Source organism: Dasypus novemcinctus, chromosome 21 (genome assembly GCF_030445035.2).
Source record: "Dasypus novemcinctus isolate mDasNov1 chromosome 21, mDasNov1.1.hap2, whole genome shotgun sequence".
Taxonomy (NCBI): domain Eukaryota; kingdom Metazoa; phylum Chordata; class Mammalia; order Cingulata; family Dasypodidae; genus Dasypus; species Dasypus novemcinctus.
In genome coordinates this window covers 36,643,068-36,663,459 of record NC_080693.1, presented here as the reverse complement: position 1 = coordinate 36,663,459, position 20,392 = coordinate 36,643,068, and the positions used below count along the sequence as shown (strand labels likewise).

Here is a 20,392-nt window from a genome sequence, read left to right as displayed (position 1 = left end):
TTGTCTGTTCTCTGTGTCTATTTGCTGCGTCTTCTTTGTCCGCTTCTGTTGTGGTCAGCGGCACAGGAATCTGTGTTCCTTTTTTGTTGTTGTTGGGTCATCTTGTTGTGTCAGCTCTACATGTGTGCAGCACCATTCCTGGGCAGGCTGCACCTTCTTTCACGCTGGGCGGCTCTCCTTACAGGATGCACTCCTTGTGCGTGGGGCTCCCCTACGTGGGGAACACCCCTGCGTGGCATGGCGCTCCTTGCGTGCATCAGCACTGTGCATGGGCCAGCTCCACACGGGTCAAGGAGGCCCAGGATTTGAACCACGGACCTCCCATGTGGTAGACAGACGCCCTAACCACTGGGCCAAGTCTGCCGCCTCCACATGTATTTTAAAAGTAATGTCTTCACACTTTGCTTTTTTTCTTCTTCTTATTTTCTTTTAAATGTTACATTAAAAAAATATGAGGTCCCCATATACCCCCACCCCACTCACACCACCCCTCCCACATCAACAACCTCTTCCATCATTGTGGCACATCCACTGCACCCAGCAAATACATTCTGGAGAACCACTGCAGCACATGGACAGTGGTCCACATCGTAGTCCACACTCTCCCCTAGTCCACTCAGTGGGCCATGACAGGACACACAATGTCCAGCATCCATTCCTGCAGCACCACCTAGGACAACTCCAAATCCTGAAAATGCCCCCACACCACATCTCTTCTTCCCTTTCTTGACCATCAGCAGCCACCGTGGCCACCCTCTCCACATTAATGCTACAATTGCTTCCCTTACTAATCACAATAGTTCCCCAGCAGAACACCAGTAAGTCCACTCTAATCCATACTCTATTCCTTCATCTTGTGGACCTGGGATGGCTATGTCCAGTCCCCCTCTACATCAAGAGGGGGCTTAGATTCCACATGGATGATGGATGCAATTCTCCTGCTTGCAGCTGTAGGCACTTTTGCACACTTTGCTTTTAAAGACAGTAAAGACAGGCTACATAGAAAAGTACAAAAAAGAAATCCAAAAAACCACATAAGATTCCTTCTCCTAGAAATAAATTTGAGACCCCCATCTCTGGGATCCTACTTTGCATGAGAGAGCGAGAGACATGGAAAACCACCTAGAGCTTTGGCATTTTTCCAGGCACTAAATAAATATTGAGAGGACATCCTGTTATATATCAGAATGACGAAGGCCAAGGTGTAGTCTGATTGTATACCTGTAAGTTCATCAGCTTTAGAGTCAAGAAGTAACTTGTTTCATTTTTTTAAAAGATTTATTTATTTATTTCTCTCCCCACCCCCCAGTTGTCTGCTCTCTGTGTCCATTCACTGTGTGTTCTTCTGTGACCGTGTCTATCCTTATCAGTGGCACCGGGAATCTGTGTTTCTTTTTGTTCCGGACACCCCTGGCACTCCTTGCACGCATCAGCACTGTGCATGCGCCAGCTCCACACGGGTCAGGAAGCCTGGCTTTGAACCGCGGACCTCCCATGTGGTCGGCAGCCACCCTATCCACTGGGCCAAGTTCACTTCCCAAGAAATAACTTTTATAATCTTGTCTAACCACTTTGTAGTGGTGTGGCCTTGGGCGAGATCCTTAACCTCTCTGAACCTCCTTTCCTCACCTGTGAAATAGACATGATCGCAGGACCTAAGGCCCAGGATTACTTGTCAGGGTTTAATGAAATTTAGCGGAGGACCTGGCCTATGGTACCAGCACCCAAGCTGTTATGCTTTGTTATTATGCCTAAAAGATTGTATCTCCACTGCATCACAGGCCTTGGGGGTCTGTGATTACTGTTCTCCTTCCCCCATACAAATCCGAGCAAATTAGTTAAACTTTTTAGTGTGCTAAGCAGTTTTGTGTGTGTGTGTGTGTATTTCCCCATGAAACAAATGCCAAAGGTCTTGAAAATGGCCCCACCCCACAAAGGGCCTCGTGAGTGGTCAGATGATCCGGGAGGCCTGGGTGGGGTGGGGAGGAAGTAAACAAACAGCTCAACTCCGCTTCATGCCCTTAAGATGCCAGCCCTGGAGCAGTCAGAGTCTCCTTCCTCCAGGAGGCCAGAGAGCCAGGTGGGACTGCAGAGGCTGCAGCCATGGGCACCTGGAGATTTTTGCAGGAACCAGGACTTGGGCCAAGTCCTCAAGGTGGGCTGTGGAGGAGTGTGTCTAGCTGCGACCGGGGCACAAAACCTCCTTCTCAGGCCTGATACTGCCCAGGCAGGGGCATTTCATCCATCCTGACCTCCCCAGCATCCCCTGCCTCCCCCTAGCTCAGTTCTCACCTTTCATTCATTCAGCCACAACTGAGCACTCACCACATGCCAGACTCTGCTGGGTGCCAGGACTGCAGTGACATAGCACCTGTCCTCAAGGAATTTCACTCTAGCAGGCAATTCCCAGACCTGCAAACTCCTAAACAGCAAATGAGAAGACCACCACACTTGTTTTAATGGGCCAGGTGCAGGGTCCCTAATCGCTGCTTTATTTGCTAAGCTCATAGGAGTCAGCTGGAAGACAATGCAAGTCTGAAGCCTAACTGCTGGCACTGGAATCCCCGCTCACCACTTACTAGCTGTGGGACCTTGGACAAGTCACTTAACCTCTCTGTGCCTCAGTTTCCTTGACTATAAAATAGAGATGATAATAGTAGCATCCTCATAGAGTTGTTACGGAGATGAGAGAACATGATAGTTATGAAACAGGGATAGGGTCTGGCACACAGCAGTGTTTAAGTCTTTTTTTCTTTCCGGGCTCTGAACTCTTGGTATAGCACTTGGGTTCTGCCTCCAACAGGCCCCATCTCCCTCTCAAGCTTACAGAGTTGCCCCATGGCCCTCGCCCCAAAGTGGGTGAACTACAAGGGATCCCAGAGATGAGCTAAAGTCTGCACTGCCATCAGGGTTATTGTAGAATTTCTAAGAACATAACTCCCAGGCCCCTTCCCTGGAGATTCTGAGTCTTATCCATAACACAGCCTCCCGTGTGTGCTCTGGTTCACACCCCTTAATTCTACTGACATCAGTCAACTTGACCGAGACAAGATGGAAGTCACTAGCAGAGCCCAGACAAGGGCTTGGGTCTGAAGTACTGTTCCCTTTCTTTCCTGTTGTTGGAACCATTGCCCCAGCTGTCCCTACAGCAATGGAGAACCCTCAAAAGGCAGGAAGAAAAAAGCCAGGGAGCACACCAGAAAACCAGGGAGGAGGCTGGTAAATTCCCCTGGGGCCCTGCCTGCTGTCCTGCCCATCTGCCTTCCTACCTGGCTTCAAAGACCACTTTTGCAGGTCACAACCCTCCAGACAAATTCCTCTGCTGACACCAGGATTCTCCTCTGCCAGTGAGAAGAAAGCATTATCTTTGTTACTTTCAGGCAGTTTTCTTATTCTGTAAAGAATACATGTAAATATTTGCGCAGAGCCCTGTATGAAAAAATAAACAGCCATATATGGTTTAAAAAAAAAAAAAGACATTCCTTAGATAGCAGGGGTCTGCCCTTGGGCGGAAGAAGCATGGAGAGAAGGGGCAGCTGCAGCAGCCTCAGACCATCAGGGGCTGAACAACCAGCGGCTGAGTCTGAGCACACACTGCCCAGCCGGTCAGGGAGGTCAAGGTCGGGAGCAGACAGTCCAGGACAGAAGAATTTTCTTAGGCGGGGGAGCTGACACTGCGGAGCTGGCCCTGCCCGCCTCCAGGCAGCTTCAGCCTGCACCTCTCTCTAGGCAGGGCTAGGGCCCTCCTCCGAGGTCCCTGCCCTGTTCCTATCCCAGTTGGAGTCAAGCACCCTCTGAAGGCCTCTCCCCAGGGAAAAACGTATGCACTCCAGATTTCAAATTCATTTTCTAGATGTTGGATAGAATCTCCTCTCATTCACTCTTACTGGTGCTGCTTCCACGGACCCTTGTCCGCTCTGCCCTGTAACCACAAAGTATCATCCCAAAGTGTAAATCGGACCCTGTCTTAGCTGCTTTAAACTTGTTCCTTTGCCCTGGGTCCTGCCCCGGCTCCCGACCTCTAGCCTTTACGTGGACACCTCCTTCTGCTCTGGTTGTCTCCTCTACCTTTCATGATCCAGCCAGCCCTTCAGCTTCCTTCCAAGATGTCTTACATATGTTTTTAAAAATTTTATTTTATTTATTTATTCCCCCTCCTTATTTGTCCTCCCTGTCTTTCTGTTTCCATTTCTGTGTCTGTTTGTCTCTCTAGGAGGCACCGGGCACTAGATCCAGGACCTCCCATGTGGTAGAGAGGCGCTCAATTGCTTGAGCCACCTCAGCTCCCTGCTTTGTTGTGTCTCTCATTGTCCTTCATCTTTGTGTCTCCTCGTTGAGTCATCTTGTGCTCACTTGCCGTGCCCGCTGCATCAGCCCACTGTCTTGCTTGTCTTCTCCAGGAGGCACCAGGAACTGAACCTAGGACTTCCCATGTGGTAGGTGGGAGCTCAATTGCTTGAGCCATATTTGCTTCCCCCTTAAATAAATTTTTTAAAGGTTTATTTTATTTTATTTTTAAAAACAATACCATATTCACATTCTTTTTTAAGATTTATATTTATTTATTTATTTATTTCCCCTCCCCACCCAGTTGTCTGTTCTCTGTGTCTATTTGCTGCATCTTCTTTTGTCCGCCTCTGTTGTCAGCGGCACGGGAATCTGTGTTTCTTTTTGTTGCATCATCTTGTTGTGCCATGTGTGTGGTGCCATTCCTAGGCAGGCTGCACTTTCTTTCGCGCTGGGCAGCTCTCCTTATGGGGCACACTCCTTGCATGTGGGGCTCCCCTAGGCGGGGGACACCCCTGCGTGGCATGGCACTCCTTGCGCACATCAGCACCGCGCATGGGCCTACTCCACATGGGTCAAGGAGGCCCGGGGTTTGAACCGTGGACCTCCCATGTGGCAGACGGACGCCCTAACCACTGGGCCAAGTCCGCTGCCTAAAGGTTTATTTTATTTATTTATCTTTCCCCACCCCCTTGTTATTTGTACTTGCTGTGTCTGTTTGTCTTTGTTTTTTTAGGAGGCACCAGGAACCAAACCCAGAACCTCTGATATGTTGCATTATCTTGTTGCATCAGCATGCTGCACCTGTCCGTTGCGCCAGCTCGCCGTCCTGCTCATCCTCTTTAGGAGGCACCGGGAACCCCTGCTCCCTGCTTTGTTGTGTCTCTCATTATGTTTTTCTTCTTGTTTCTCTTGTTGCATTGTCTTGTTGTGTCAGCCTACCGCACCTGCCCACTGTGCAAGCTCACTGTCTTCTTTAGGAGATGCTGGGAACTGAACCACAGACCTTCTATGTGCTAGTCAGGAGCCCAATTGCTTGAGGCACATCCACTTCTGTGAATAATTTTTTTTAAGTGAGTCGATTTTTAGAAATGTTACCTAAATATTAGCACAGATGATCGGCAGATATGGCTCTAATTGTATCGGTGGTTTGCAAAGATGAAGTTGGGAAAGCAATGACGGGTGGAGGGGAGAAATAAAGGGACCAGAAAGGGACACTGGTCTGCTATTGGCAATGACAGTATTTGTTTGCATGGCTATCTGACCAACAACAGCCTTTCTGTCTCTCTATTCAATTGTTATGATTCAGAAAGAGAAGGCAGAAATGCTCAGGTGTGCCAAGCAAGGAAAGGGGATGGTAGATGGTAAAGGTCTAGAGATGTGAAGCAGCTTTTAGGAATTTTAGGGGAACTGAGACAGTAACAGCCCAGCACTGCAGCTATAGGGTTAGTTTTACTCGTCAGCAGTCTGCGGGGCTGAGAAAGCATATACCGGGGAAGGCAAACAAAAGGCAGGGCCAACAGGGAGGAGACTATGACATCATTAATATTTTTTCCACTTTGTTGCATAGCGTTATTGTTTTTAATCACCACACAATATTTCAGGATTTTTTAGGTTATTCAATAACAATTAAAATAATGGCAAATATATGTGCTAATTTCCAATTTACTGTAATTGTACTATTAACTATAGACCATAGTTTACAAGGTTCACTATTTGTGCTGTACAGTCCTATGCTTTTATTTTTAAAAAATTTTTTACTCTGGTATATATACAACCTAAAACTTCCCGTTTTAACCACATTCAAATATATAATTCATTGCTGTGAATTATGTTCACAGTGTTGTCGGTTATATTAAAATAATTCTGTGAGATTGGTCCTACTATAATCATCATCCTCATTTACAGAGAAGGAAATTAGGCACAGAGAGGTGATATAACTTTCTCTAGGTCACATAGCTAGTTAGTGGCAGAGCTGGGATTTGAACTAGGCAGGCTGGACCTAGGAGCTGTGCCCCTAACCATGACACCACACTACTTGTCTGGGCCTTGCTGTCTCTTAAACATTAACTGAGGGACTTCCATGAGCCACAGTCTTTGCTAGGCTTTATGCATAAGAAAAAGTGTCTATATTGAAGGACCTTTCGGTCTAATTAACAATTGCCCTGTGATTGGGCATTTAAGGTTGCTTCCTCTTTTCACCTATTAAAAACGGTGCCATGAACAACAAACAGACAAATAACCTGATGAAAAAATGGGCAAATTTCCAAAGAAGATATACAAATGGCCAATAGCACATGAAAACATGCTCAACATCATTGGTCATCTGTGAAATAAAAATCGAAACCATAATGTGGTACTACTTCATACTCACTACGATGGCTATTATTATTTTTTTAACAACACAGAAAATAATATGTGTTAACAAGGATGCAAAGAAATAAGAATGCTTATGCATTGCTGGTGGCATTGTAAAATGGTGCAGCCACTGTGGAAAACAGTTTGACTGTCCCTCGGAAAGTTGCAAATAGAATAACCATAAGAAGAAGTGGCATTCCCACTTCCTGTTATATAGATGAAAGAATTGAAAACAGGGTGTGCCTGGTTGTCCACAGCTGACCTCGGGGAAATGGTGAGCCTTGAGGAGAAGGCAGGGAGTGGGCAGAGATCAGCTGCCTCTCCACATGGCTGGACCCCAGGGTCACCAGTAGCTGACTTTGGTGAGAAAGCATTTCTGATGATGCTTTGCTTTGGGCATTTTCAAAACCTTGGAACTGTAAGCTTTTACCCAAATAAATTTCCCATTATGAAAGCCAACCTGTTGCTGGTACTTTGTGTTGGCATCCCTTGGCAAACTAAGACAGGGACTTGAACAGATATACCAATGTTTGTAGCTGCACTATTCACAACAGCCAAATGGCGGAAGCAATCTAGTGTCCATCAACAGATGAACAGATAAACAAAATGTGGTATGTACACACAATGGAATATTATTCAGCAGTAAAAGGTAATGAAATTCTGATGCATGCTATGATGAAGAACCTTGAAGACACTGTGTTGAATAAAACTGAAAGACACTAGGCAAAATAGGACAAATATATGATCTCATTTATATAAACACCTAGGAGAAGCAAATATCACAGAGACAGATAGCAGATTCCAGGTTACTATGTTACAGGGTGAGTAGAGGAAAGAGGGTTAATGGGCACAGAGTTTCTGTTTCAGGTAATGAAAAAGGTGGGACAACGGATACTGTTGATGGTTACACAATTTTTAAAATGTAATTAATAAAACTAAACAGGACACTTAGAAGTGTTACAATGGGAAATTTTGAATTGTATATATGGTTACTACAATAAAAAGTTAAAACACACACATACACCATAGTGCCATGATGTACACTGCTTTTGTGATCCTGGAGGTGGACTAGTGGGTTAAGTTATGCTTTATAGCTCTTGAGCATATTGCCAAATCGCTTTCCAAAAGTGCACAGCCCAGAGGCAGCAGTGTGTAGATGTGACAATTTCACCACAACTTCACCAGCACTGGGCATTATATTCCCCAAAAGAGGCTTTGTATCCAGTGAGTTTAACAGGCAGCTTCTTCCTCCTTAGAGGCTGCATGCTAAACAAGTCCATGAGAGCAGGAAAAAGCTCATGAATGGTGGATGAAATGTTAGGTGATGGAGAGGACAGCGTGGGCAGCACCCGAGGAAGCTGGAGTCACAGGGACCTTGCTCTTAAACTGGGAAGGCTCCTATCTTGCCTTTGTTTAATCTAAAAATGTTTCTTTGAGGCAATAGGATTTCAAGAACAAAAGGTACAGGCAGAGACACATAACCTCCGGTAGAAATATGCAAGTGAAAAAGGAAAGAAGATGGACTGGAAACATCCCCCCCAACCATTTCACAGATAACAAGGTTTTCACATCATCACTGAACACCACCAGCTCCCCCCTTTTCCCTACGTCTACTCTTGGGTATACCGCAGTGGACTGTAGTTCTTTACATATCTGTCTCCCTGATCAGACTGTGAGGCTGATCCTATTTTCCAACTTGCTTCCCACCGCAGACAGTAACACAGGGTACTCAGGATGCCACATGGCTGTTCTCTGTGTGAGGCTGGCTAAGTGGGCCTGATATATATGATGCTAATATATGATGCTGTAGCTAACGCTAGTGTCTGTGGAAGAAGAATCACATGCACTCATTTTTTTTTTTTAAAGATTTATTTATTTTTAATTCCCCCCCCCTCCCCCGGTTGTCTGTTCTCTGTGTCTATTTGCTGTGTCTTGTTTGTTTGTCCGCTTCTGTTGTTGTCAGTGGCACGGGAAGTGTGGGCGGCGCCATTCCTGGGCAGGCTGCACTTTCTTTCGCGCTGGGCGGCTCTCCTTACGGGGCGCACTCCTTGCACGTGGGGCTCCCCTACGCGGGGGACACCCCTGTGTGGCAGGGCACTCCCTGCGCGCATCAGCACTGCGCATGGGCCAGCTCCACACGGGTCAAGGAGGCCCGGGGTTTGAACCGCGGACCTCCCATGTGGGAGACGGACGCCCTAACCACTGGGCCAAGTCCGTTTCCCTGCACTCATTTTATTTGATTTTCTTCTGCAGGGATACTGGGTGAGGGACATGCTCAGGTATGAAAGCATTCTGTTGAAAAAGATATTCAGAGCGCACAGAAGTGGGGAAAAAGTGGAGCAGGGCTTATGTTCTTTATTTCTTCTTTTTCTCCCCTATCGCCTGGCTCGGAGCTGAGGGGGTGGAGGAGCTCCATGAAACCACACTGCTTGACAGGCACACACCGGCACCTGACATCATTAGGTGGACACCCAGACCCCGTTTTCAGCCAGTAAGCACTCACAATCCAAGGCAGAGCTAGGCCTGACAGCCCAGCTCTGTGGCTGTGAATGTGGATTAATTTGCATTAGAAGACAAGCCGTTTATCTTTGTGATAAAAGGGGGCTAAAGGGGGCTTGTTACCATAGCTACCAGAAAGAAGCTACTTGGGTACAAAAGTAGCCTGTGAATCCAGAGCTGAATGGGTGGCCCCCATGCTGGGACAGTTGTCCATCTGTCCTTTTTTTTTTTTTTTTTTTAAAAGATTTATTTATTTATTTAATTTCCCCCCCTCCCCTGGTTGTCTGTTCTTGGTGTCTATTTGTTGCGTCTTGTTTCTTTGTCCGCCTCTGTTGTCGTCAGCGGCACGGGAAGTGTGGGCGGCGCCATTCCTGGGCAGGCTGCTCTTTCTTTTCACGCTGGGCGGCTTTCCTCACGGGCGCACTCCTTGGGCGTGGGGCTCCCCCACGCGGGGGACACCCCTGCGTGGCATGGCACTCCTTGCGCGCATCAGCGCTGCGCATGGCCAGCTCCACACGGGTCAAGGAGGCCCGGGGTTTGAACCGCGGACCTCCCATGTGGTAGACGGACGCCCTAACCGCTGGGCCAAAGTCCGTTTCCCCCATCTGTCCTTTTGATAGCCAGAGGATGGTGGGGTGTTTGATGACGAATAAGATACTTGCAAGGGGTCAGATTTTCCAGGAGGGTTTTAGGTGGGACATCTTCCTGACTCAGGGGTGAGGACACGCCCAGGGGGCCTGTGAGCAGATATCCAAGGCGGGATAGATAGACGCCAACATCTGGAACTGCTTAGGGTGGTGGCTCCACGCAGCTCGGCCTGCACCATCAGCCCCTTGCGATTACAAATTTTTAAATTAAAGCTTTTAGCAGAAGCATTATTTCCTTTGCTTTCATAAAATTCTACTTTTAGAAAGTTATTGCCCAGAAATGTTCCCACTGTGCACCAAGGACGTGTACCACTGGTAAAGGCAAGACTGGAAAACTCCTTAACTTCCCGTCTGTCAGGGCCAGGTTCACTACCCGGTGGAATGTCAGGAGCCTTTACAAGGAAGGAGTAGAGCCATAGTCAAGAGAACAAAGCAAGTGAAGAGAGTTCCAGAATGGTACGCTCAATGAGATGATATGCATCTGTTAATTGTGCGTGTGCGTTTGAGAAAGTTTGCCTCAGGATTTATACCACACTGTTAACAGTGGGATATGATGTGAGCTGGACAAAAATTAGATTTCATTTGGATTCTATTTTTTATATTTCTGTATTATTTGGAGATTCTACAGCAGACATTAAAAAAAATTTTTTTTTAAATGCTAAAGACAAATGGATGCCTTCACTTTCATGAACATCTTCCCAGCAAAGGCACAGCTGTTTGTTTGTCCTGGCCGCATCCTCTGAGGGGAGGGCAGGGAGGCTTAGGGCTTTGCCCGCTTTGCCCCAACTCCGTGGAGTTGGCCAGTTTCCTGGCAAGTCACCTGGCCCTTCTGAGCCTCAGTGTGCCCCCCTCTAGCGCAGGCAGAGCTATCTCAGATGCTCCCAGGCCACATGGGGGAAGATGACACCGTCTGAGCAAAACTCTGTCCAGTGCGGGGAGAGGAAGGAAAGAAAGAGGCAGAAGGAAGGGGAGGAAGAGCTGGCTTCTTCTGGACTCAGTCCCTGGTCTACCGGCCTCTCTTGCTGACCTCCCTCCCTCCCACGTGAGGTCCATGGGCAGCTCGGGCCATCGCTTCCTTCCCTGACCCGACCCTTCCCCTCCTGCCCCCAAGAAGCCCGTCTTGCCTGGGCCTCTGCAGCCTGCCCCAGGAGCCCCCTGTGCAGATCTGCTTCCAGCTTCACGGAGGCCCAGCGGCTCCTGCCTGTGGGCCCGGTGCCGAGCGCCCTCTTTATTAGCAAGACGTGACATTTTTGGAAAGAAAAAGCAATGTGGTCCTCAGACATCCCAGGAGAGTCAGAAGCAGAAAGCGTGGGCAGTGAGTCCGGGAAGTTTGCGGGTCACCGGACTGGCTTGGGTGGCCACAGAAGGCAGGGGGCCTTTGTAGGCGGGGACCTGGGTGCAGGCCTGGGCCTGAGTGAGCAGGCCGTGGGGTGAGAGGGCAGAGTGGGCAGCTGGGTTAGATTACAAGGCGATCTAATGGCTAGGGCCAGGACGAGGAGTTCCTGTGACAAGAAGGCCATGACTGGGGCCTGCCCAGACAAACACCAGCAGGTCCTGCACCGGGGTCCTGAGCCGTCTCACCCAGCGTTCCCGTGGCCTGGGCTTTACCACTTCACGGACACCTGCTTGTCAGAGCATTTCCTCACCAGCCAGTACCTCCTAGCACCCAGGAGTGACTCCTCAGATATGTCAGAGGAATGAGCCTCCTCCTGCCCCTGGGCCGCTGCCATCAACCAGCAAACTAGGCCACTCTCCTGACCCAGTTTTCTCCATGTGCCCTGCCAAGCCCAAGAAGAGCCAGACGCACCCGGAGCGGGTGTCCAAGGTGACTCAGAGGCGCGCTGGCCGGCGGTGGCCCCCACTCGCGTCTTCTCTGCAGTGTCATTGGATGGGCTGATGTCCGGCCTTTGCCTGACTGTGACTCACCTCCCCGAGGGTAAGAAAGGGGCCTTTGTGTGTCTCCCCCGCTCTGGCAGAGCCGCCCGGGCCCCGCCTGGCTCTGCGGCTGCCAGGGGCCCGTCTGCCTGGGCAGCACTGCCCCCCGGTGGCCGCGGCGCTGGGGCTGGGGCCTGGCAGGAGAGCCTGGGAAGCCGGCTCTGGAAGCCTCTCCCCAGCCTGCAGCCGCTCGGAGGCTCCAGAAGAACCCGGAGAGGGATCACCACTTGCCTGCAGGACGATTGGGTTTTGCCTAGGGAAAAACCTTAACAAAGGATGCAGTTCCTTCTCGGAGCCGCAGCAGCTCCAGCCTGTCCCAGCCGCCCTGGGAAAGGGCAAATGTGTCATCCCAGACCCCCTGCTCCCAGGATGCCTCGTACAGAGGAGGGCGGTCGGCCATTGCCCTCTAGCTAGGAAGAGGGTGACAGCATTTTCTGTGAAAGTCTGGTCTGTCTTCCTGCTTTCTGCCTCCCAAAGACCATCTGTCTGCTGCATTTTAAAAATAGATGCTAACATCTGCATTCCTCCTTTTGTGAGTGGCCTGTTTCTGTTCATTTTTCTATCTTTTATTTTACTCTTATTGATTTATAGAAGCTCTTTATTCATATTAAAATGTTAAGTCTGTCATATCTGTTTCAAATATTTTTCTAAGCTTAGAGTTTACCTTTTGATTTGTGATGATTTTGACATGCCATAGCTTTACATTTTCATGTGGTTTGACCTTTTGATGTTTTCCTTTATACTTTCTTCCTTTGCTTTTTGCTTACCCGACTATTCCCATGTGGACATCAGATAAATATTCCCGAGTTTCTTCTAGATATCTCTCTTTTTTCTTTTCTTCCTCCTCCATCCCCCCCTTTCTTTTCCTCTGCCTTCCTCGCCTCCTCCTCTTCCTTCTTCTTTTCCATTTAGCTTTTAAATCCATCCATAATTAATTTTGCTAGATTGTGTGAAGTAAAGATCTGATTTTTTTTTCTTTTTCCAAATAGTTGACCATTTTTCAGCCTTTCTCTTTTTGTAGACTATTTCCTCATTGATTTGCAACACCACCTTCATTTTAGACTAAATTCTTGCACATACCTGATTGTGGGAGACTGAATCATGTCTCCCACAAAGACATGTTCAAGTCCTAACCCCTGGTCTGTGGGTGTGGACTCATTTGTCAGTGGGGTCTTCGACAGCCCTGTTAAGATGATGCCAAATTGAATGAGGGTGGGCCTTAATCCAATATGACTGGAGTCCTCAAAAGCGGATGAAATTCAGACACACTCAGTCAGTAGAGGCGCGAGGGGGAGACAGAAGGCAGGTGGCCCTGCGGCAGGCAGAGACTGAGTTCCAGCAAGCTGCCAGGATGCTACAGACTTTGGAGAAAGCCTGAGCTTGTCAACACCTTGACTTTGGACTTCTAGCTTCTGAAACTGTGAGACAATAAATATTCTTGCTGTTTAAGCCAACCAGTTCTGTGGTATAGCAGCCCTGGCAAACTAAGACACCGACACTATTTATTTATTTATTTATTTTTTATTAATAGATTTTCAAAAATTTTTTTAAAGGTATGTAGATCATACAAAATGTTACACTAAAAAATATAAGATCATCCCATATATCCCCACTCCCCACCCTCCCACACTCCTCCCACATCACAAAATTTTTTCATCAGTGTGGTGCATTCGTTGCATTTGATGAATACATTTGGAGAACACTGACCTTAAACATTGAGCAAAGGGGATGGACAGTTAAAAAACAAATGAATTAGACCACTGATCATGATTTAGGACATTTATTAACATTTTATTTAAAGTTCAGCTAAAAATTAGCCTTCAGTGAAGCATCTGCAGATGAAAACTGAATAGGGAATATTTCATTTAAAAGGGCATGAACATTTCAAGTTCTTATAATACAAAATGCCAAGCCTCCCTTCAGGAGAGCTAGGCTAATTTGTATCCCACCAGAAGTGTATGAAATGACCTTTTGCTATACCCATGCCAAAGTTGAGTATTATTTTAGAAAACATGTCCCAGTCTGAAAGACAAAAAACACCATCTCATTGTTCATTGTTCTCCCTTAGCCTGCATTTCTTTGAAGCTATTGAGGTTGAGTGAATGGCCATTTAGAAAATCTTTGGATATAAACTTAACATAAAATACGTGAGTCTCAAAACAACAAAAACTCACTGTAGAGTATAGGTTACTAGGAGGTAGAATGCAGGTTGCGAGTGGGAGACAGTGTTTAATATGTGTAGAATTTTTAATAAATTTTATTACAGAAGTGTGGAAATGAATAGAGTTGATGGTTACACATTATAGTGAGTTTAACTAACACTGCTGATTTATAAATGAGATCATGGCTGAAAGGGGTAGTCTGTGGATGTCAATTGAAAGGATGTAAATGTCAATTGAAAGGAAGCTAGAGAATAATCTAGGGTGATTTTGGTAGTGGATGAAGATTGTAGTTAATAGTATAAATATAAGAATGTTCTTTTACAAAGTGTTAAGAATATGGTGATACACAGGAAAATTACAAATAATGTAACTTATGGACAATAGAGAATAGTAATATTGTATTATCAATTCTAAGGGACAAAAACAGTGGGGTATAAGGGGGCATGGTATTTTTCCTTTTGGAGTAATGAAAATGGTCTAAAATTGACTGAGGTGATGACAGCACAACTCTGTGATAAAAATGATAAAAGTTTACACTGTGTGTAAACTTTGAATAGATTGTACAAAGCTTGAGACTGTGTAACAAAGGGAATCCAATGGTGGAAGATGAACTACGAACAAATATGAGAACATTTTTTCATGAATTATAACAAATATATAATACTAATACAGGGTGTTAATTGGGTGGGTTGGGGGAAAATATACCAAATGTACGATATGGGCTATAGTTGGTTGTATTATTTTGATGATGCTCTTTCATTGCTTGTAACAAATGTTTCACAACAATGCAAGGTGTTGGTGGTGGGGTGTTATATGGGAGACATGTATGATGATATGTATATTTATTTTGGAAGTTCACAACTTTTACTATACACTTATTGTTTATGTATTTTCATGTATGAATGATATACTTCAACAAATTTCATATAAAAAAACTTACTGAGAGGTATTCAATAAAATTTGCATATATGGAGAACCATGATATTCCCAAATGGAAAATCTCAATAATGAAAGGATTCCAGTACTTACCAAATTAACATATAGGCTTAGTGCAATTCTAATAAAAATATTAATAAGGCTATTTTGGGGGAATGTCACACAGTGAATCTAAAGGTCACATTCAAGTGGAGCCAAGAACATTTGGGAAGAGGACCAGCAAAGGGGAACTTGCTCATTTTGGAAGGTGGTTCTAGAATTACTTTCCTGTATCCCACACGCAGCTGAGATTTTGAAGAGATCTTTCGGTAAAGCGATTATTTACAGAGATGTGGACAGGGTTCGGGGAACTAGCAGGGGAAGGTGACGCCTGTGGGACAGCAGGAAGCCATTGACACCCAGTACAGAGCCAGAGGGCCTGCCCTGCAAAAGTTCCAACCCGAGAGATGCAGCCACTGCCAGCACCTGGCTGGCGGCTCTCCCGTGAAGGCTGGACCCCATGAGAGCGGGTTCTAGTGATGCAGTGCTTCCAGTCCGCTCCCCGGGGCACAGAGCAGGGACGAGGGAGGACAGTGTATCTGGGGGACAAACGGAGAATAACCAGAAGATGCAGTAATTCTACCTTGGGGCACTAATCCTAAGAAAATAATCTGCCACAAGCTCAGGATATTAATTGCCGTGTTATTTTACTATTTTTTTAAAAAGGCAATTTAAATGTTCAACATTAGGGGATTAGTTCAATAAAAGACGTTATATCCATATGGGGAACTATGATGTAGATGTTTTGAATCACATCCTTGCAGCCACTTCAGCTAATTCTTGTGACATGGTGTTAAAAGAAGCAGGACCTTGTATGATATGCATGTTTGTTTTGTAAGTTCACAATGTTTACTATATACTTATTGTTTTTGTATGTTCATGTATAAATGATAAACATCAATAAAATTTTTTAATAAAAAATAAAAGCAGGACACAAAACCATATACAGAGCATGATCCTTAGTTTGTTGGGAAAAAAATTGTATGTCTCACATGTAAAAAATCTGACAGTAATTAAGGTATATAGTTTTTTTCTTAGTGTGGGTTATGAGTAACATCAGTTTTTCCTTTGTACCTTTTTTTCCCTGTATTTTCCATTTTTTCCTTTTAGAAACAGAAATAAAGAAAAAAACATGAAAGCAGGATAAATGCTAAAAGTTTATTACCAGTTCACCTGCAAGAATCGTCAGGACACTGTTTCATTGTTTTACCTGTGTTAGTTATGTATTGCTATGCAATAAACTATTCCAGAATTTAGAGACTTAAAATAAACAAAGATAAGCTGTTTCTCACAGTTCTCTGGGTTGACTGGGTGGTCCTTCCGCTCCACCTAGAGGCAGCTGCGGTGGCTCATGGGGCTGCATTCCCTGACAGCTGGACTGGGCAGGATGGCCAAGGCGGCGGCTCTTCTCTTTCTCCCTGGGGCCCTGGGGCCAAGCGCCTCTGCTCTCCATGTGGCCCTTGTCTCCTCCGGGGCGTCTCCTCGTTGTTCCTCTCCAGCAGGATAGCTGGACTTCCTCAGCACGGCAACTGGGCTCCAGAGCAAAGCCCCATGACACAAGTCAAAGCAGGTCCTGGGGCAGAGTCAATGTGGGAGGGAACTATGCAAAGCTGCCAGGCCTGGGAGCCAGTCCATCGCATTTCGTCTATTTACTTAAATAGAGTTAAAGACATCACAAACGCTTTGCTAATTTCTAAAAAGAAAAACAATATCCCAAGAATCCTCTCAAGCAACTTCCTAGCAGACCTAAGGCTTCTCACCCTGGCTTGTTGAAATAAAAGTTTTCAATTTAACAAGCAAAGAAAGTGCTTGAAAGAATTAATAGCATTTATAATTAACATGAAACCAATCTTTTAAAATTTTTTACCATGAAGCTAATGTTAATCGAAAAGCATTAAAAGTTGCCATTTATTATTGGATGCTGAGATCTGTAGGGAGCTACCTGGCAGCAGAGGGAAGAGAAAAACACAAACTCCCGAAGGACAGGAGCGTCTCCCCAAATGCTGCTGGGACAAGTTACCTGCACGACTGAGGGTCACCCAGGACCCGGGTGAAGCTCAGGCCTGAGCGGGCCCAAATGTGATGGGAAACCAGAGGGCCAAAATGTCGGGTTTTCCCGCAGGGCCCGAGGGGGGGCAGCAGGACCGTTCCCTGTCTTACGTGTTCTCGGGCCCCTCCTCCTGAACACGTGCGAACCAGAGGGAAATCGAGGCTGGTGCCTCCTGCTCTGAGCCGCCAGCGCCCGCTTTGGTTTTCCCCACGTCAGGGGAGGCGTAGTGCTGAACTGTGGCTCTCAGATAGATGGTGTGGGCTTTGGGGTTTTGTTTCTCTCTAGCAGCTGTTTCTTAGAATTAGGATCTTTCACAGAATGTAGGTACACGGGAGAGATGGAGGTATCCAGGCTGGAGGGGACGGAGAGGCCGGAAGCCGGCCCCCCGCGCTGAGGCACCTGGAGAGGGCGCCTCCGGTTAGCGGCCCCTTGCGTTCGGAGTACCGGGGGCCTGCCCGCGGACCCTCTGCGCAGAGGAGGCGGCGCACCCCTTTCCCCTGTGGCTCCCCTGAAGACGAGGGTGCAGGCTCCCCGGAGACCTGCCTTGTGGCTCCTCTCTTCACTCCTTGTGCGTAAAGTGACCGTGGAGGCTTTCCTTTTTTTTTTTTAATTGAGGTGAAAGTCACATTACATAAAATTTACCACTTTAAAGTGTGCAAGTCAGTGGCATTTAGCCCATGCACAGCGTCGTGCTGCCGTCGCCTCTACTTCCAAAACATTTCCAGCACCTCCAAAGAGACCCACACCCATTTAACCCTCACTTCCCGTTGCCCCCCTCCCCAGCCCCTGGAAACCGCGAGTCCGCCTTCTCTCTGTGGGCTTTCCTACTCTGAACATTTCCTATAAATGGACTCTTCCGCTAGGTGGCCTTTCGTGAGGGCAGGGTGCAGAAGGCAGGAGCAAGCAGGGAGCTGAAAGCCAGAGCGGGGCCAGGGAGGGCCAGGCCCAGGGCCAGGGCGGCTTGCTTTCCCGCTTGCTATTTTTTTTTTAATGATAGAAACTGATGTTTATTTCCCGGCACCCTCATTTCCACTTCCTGTGGGAGCCTGTGGCAGAACAGCTCAGGACCACTCGGTGGCGGTTCCCACGACTCGGTGGCCTGAGCAGCGGGAGCTGCGGGCCAGCCTTCAGGGGCAGGCGGAGCGCTGCAGTCTTCTGTGGGGAACTGCTGCGCAGGCGCGGAGGGCACCTGCACACCTTCGGGCCAGCCTGCGAGCTCGGGCGGAGCAGCAGGGAACTCAGGAGAGGGGCGGTCCATCCACCCTGGGGCTCCTCCTTGGGCACGGCCTTCTCAGCAGCCGCCTGCTCTTGCTTTTCCATCTTTTCAGGATCCCTGTAGAAGTAGAGGTCAGGCATGACCTCCCACGGGTGCTCACGGGAGATGGTGCCACGCATGCGCAGGACTTCCCGGGCCAGCGCCCACCACATCAGACCCGCCGAGTGTGCTCCCTTGTTGTTGCACAGGATGGCGGTGTCCACGTAGCACAGAGGAGTGTGTTACCCAGGGCCATGGTGGGCAGGATGACAGAGGACGCCTCTGTGAGAGGCTGGTGGTCAGCCCTGGGATCGGTCACCACCAGGAGACGTGGCTCCCGGAAGGCTGCCTGGATCTGGTGGTGAAGGTCCAGGAGTGAAGCACCCGGCAATAGGGGCAGCTCCAGAGGCAGCAGCAAACTTCAGCCCAGCCCACCCACCAGCATTCCTGGAGGATGCGACACTGACATCGGCAGGGTTTTCAGTGGCACGAGCTGCCAGCAAAGGCTTCTCCCAGGTCCTTTTCAGATTATGATGTAGATGCCATCGCTTTTTCTTCTGTAGATGTACTGTTCCATTTGGAAGTCAAGGTTGGTGCCACCTAAGTGGGTTCCTGCTGCAAGGAATTTGAGGACATCCTCCTCCTTCATCTGCAGTACACCAAGGGCTCCGGACATTGTTTAAGTTTCCCTTTAAGTTACGACGGGAACCCAGGACAACGCCTTGTGGACCCTCTGTGGAAAGGCCCCCTTGCTTTTTATTTTATTTTTTTATTTTTTTTTTAAAGATTTATTTATTTATTTATTTAATTCCCCCTCCCCCCCCCGTTGTCTGTTCTTGGTGTCTATTTGCTGCGTCTTGTTTCTTTGTCCGCTTCTGTTGTCGTCAGCGGCACGGGAAGTGTGGGCGGCGCCATTCCTGGGCAGGCTGCTCTTTCTTTTCACGCTGGGCGGCTTTTCCTCACAGGCGCACTCCTTGCGCGTGGGGCTCCCCTACGCGGGGGACACACCTGTGTAGCAGGGCACTCGTTGCGCGCATCAGCACTGCGCATGGCCAGCTCCACACGGGTCAAGGAGGCCCGGGGTTTGAACCGCGGACCTCCCATATGGTAGACGGACGCCCTAACCACTGGGCCAAAGCCCGTTTCCCTCCCCCTTGCTTTTTAAACCATTCCGCCCCTTTGCTAGTGGCATAGGCAGAGTCCCAGCTGTTTGCTGTTTTGACTGATTACCCCACCCATCAATCCCCCAGGAGGGCCCAATGATAAGGTCCCTGGAGAATATCCCGGGCCTCTCCTGGCTTCTGGAGGAAATCTCATTCCGAATGGGAGTTCTCGTGAAGGTCTTCCAGCTGCCATTTTGGTGGTATTGACGTTCCTGTGGGTTTTTTGCAAAGTTCTAGATCTGTCTATTGGTTCCCTGTTTTACTAGCCTGCTTCACTGAAACTACACACACACATACTCACACACACACATATACTCATACACATATACTCACACTCTCGTGCACATGCATCTCAGAGTGCAGAGAGGAAGCATCTGCATCTGTGCTTTGGCCTCGGAGTCACCTCTGGAGCCTAACTCCCCAGGCTCTGTGGCCTGTAAATCATCCTGGAGAAGATTAATGTGTCTGGGAAACATTTCCAGGCATTCCAAAGCTGTTTTCTTCTTAGGCTCCTCCTCTCCTTTCTCACTTGGAGAATGCCTATGGCTGCCTTGCCAAGTCTGGGGACCGGGTCATGAGTCCCAGGTGAGGGCTGGGGTGGGGGTGCGAGGAGCACTGACTACCCATCCTTCTCCCACTACCGCTCCCAGGCCGGCCAGGATTTCATTGGCCCAGAGGAAGACGGATGTTTCACAGGGGTCACAGAGCACGGCTCCACCCCACTTGGAGGAAGCCAAATTTGGGATGTAACTGCAGAACAGATGGGGCCTGCGGAGGAGAGGAAGGAAATGAAAACTGAGTGGCTTTAAGTGGAGAGAGCAGGGACGAAAGCGGGAGAGGGTCTGCCTGATGCAAGTGCAGCCCCTCCTCTGGCCCCACGCCTCAGATGCACACAGGGGACCTTTGTCTCAGTGCCCTGACACCCCAGGGGGTGAGAAATAGAACTGTCTTTGTTTCCTACAGCTGAGCCTCATTTCTGACTCAGAGTCCCCTTTCCATCAGGCTGGTGGGAGGAAAATACGTAACCTCTTCTAGGAGTTATGCCGTGGTTCTGAGGTCTA

General features: G+C 48.0%; 1 pseudogene; it reads right to left on the bottom strand.

The window, feature by feature from the left end:
- Nucleotides 1–17,772: 17,772 nt before the first annotated feature.
- On the bottom strand, nt 17,773–18,859 carry LOC101444131 (small ribosomal subunit protein uS2 pseudogene; annotated as a pseudogene).
- Between the last annotated feature and the right edge of the window lie 1,533 nt (nt 18,860–20,392).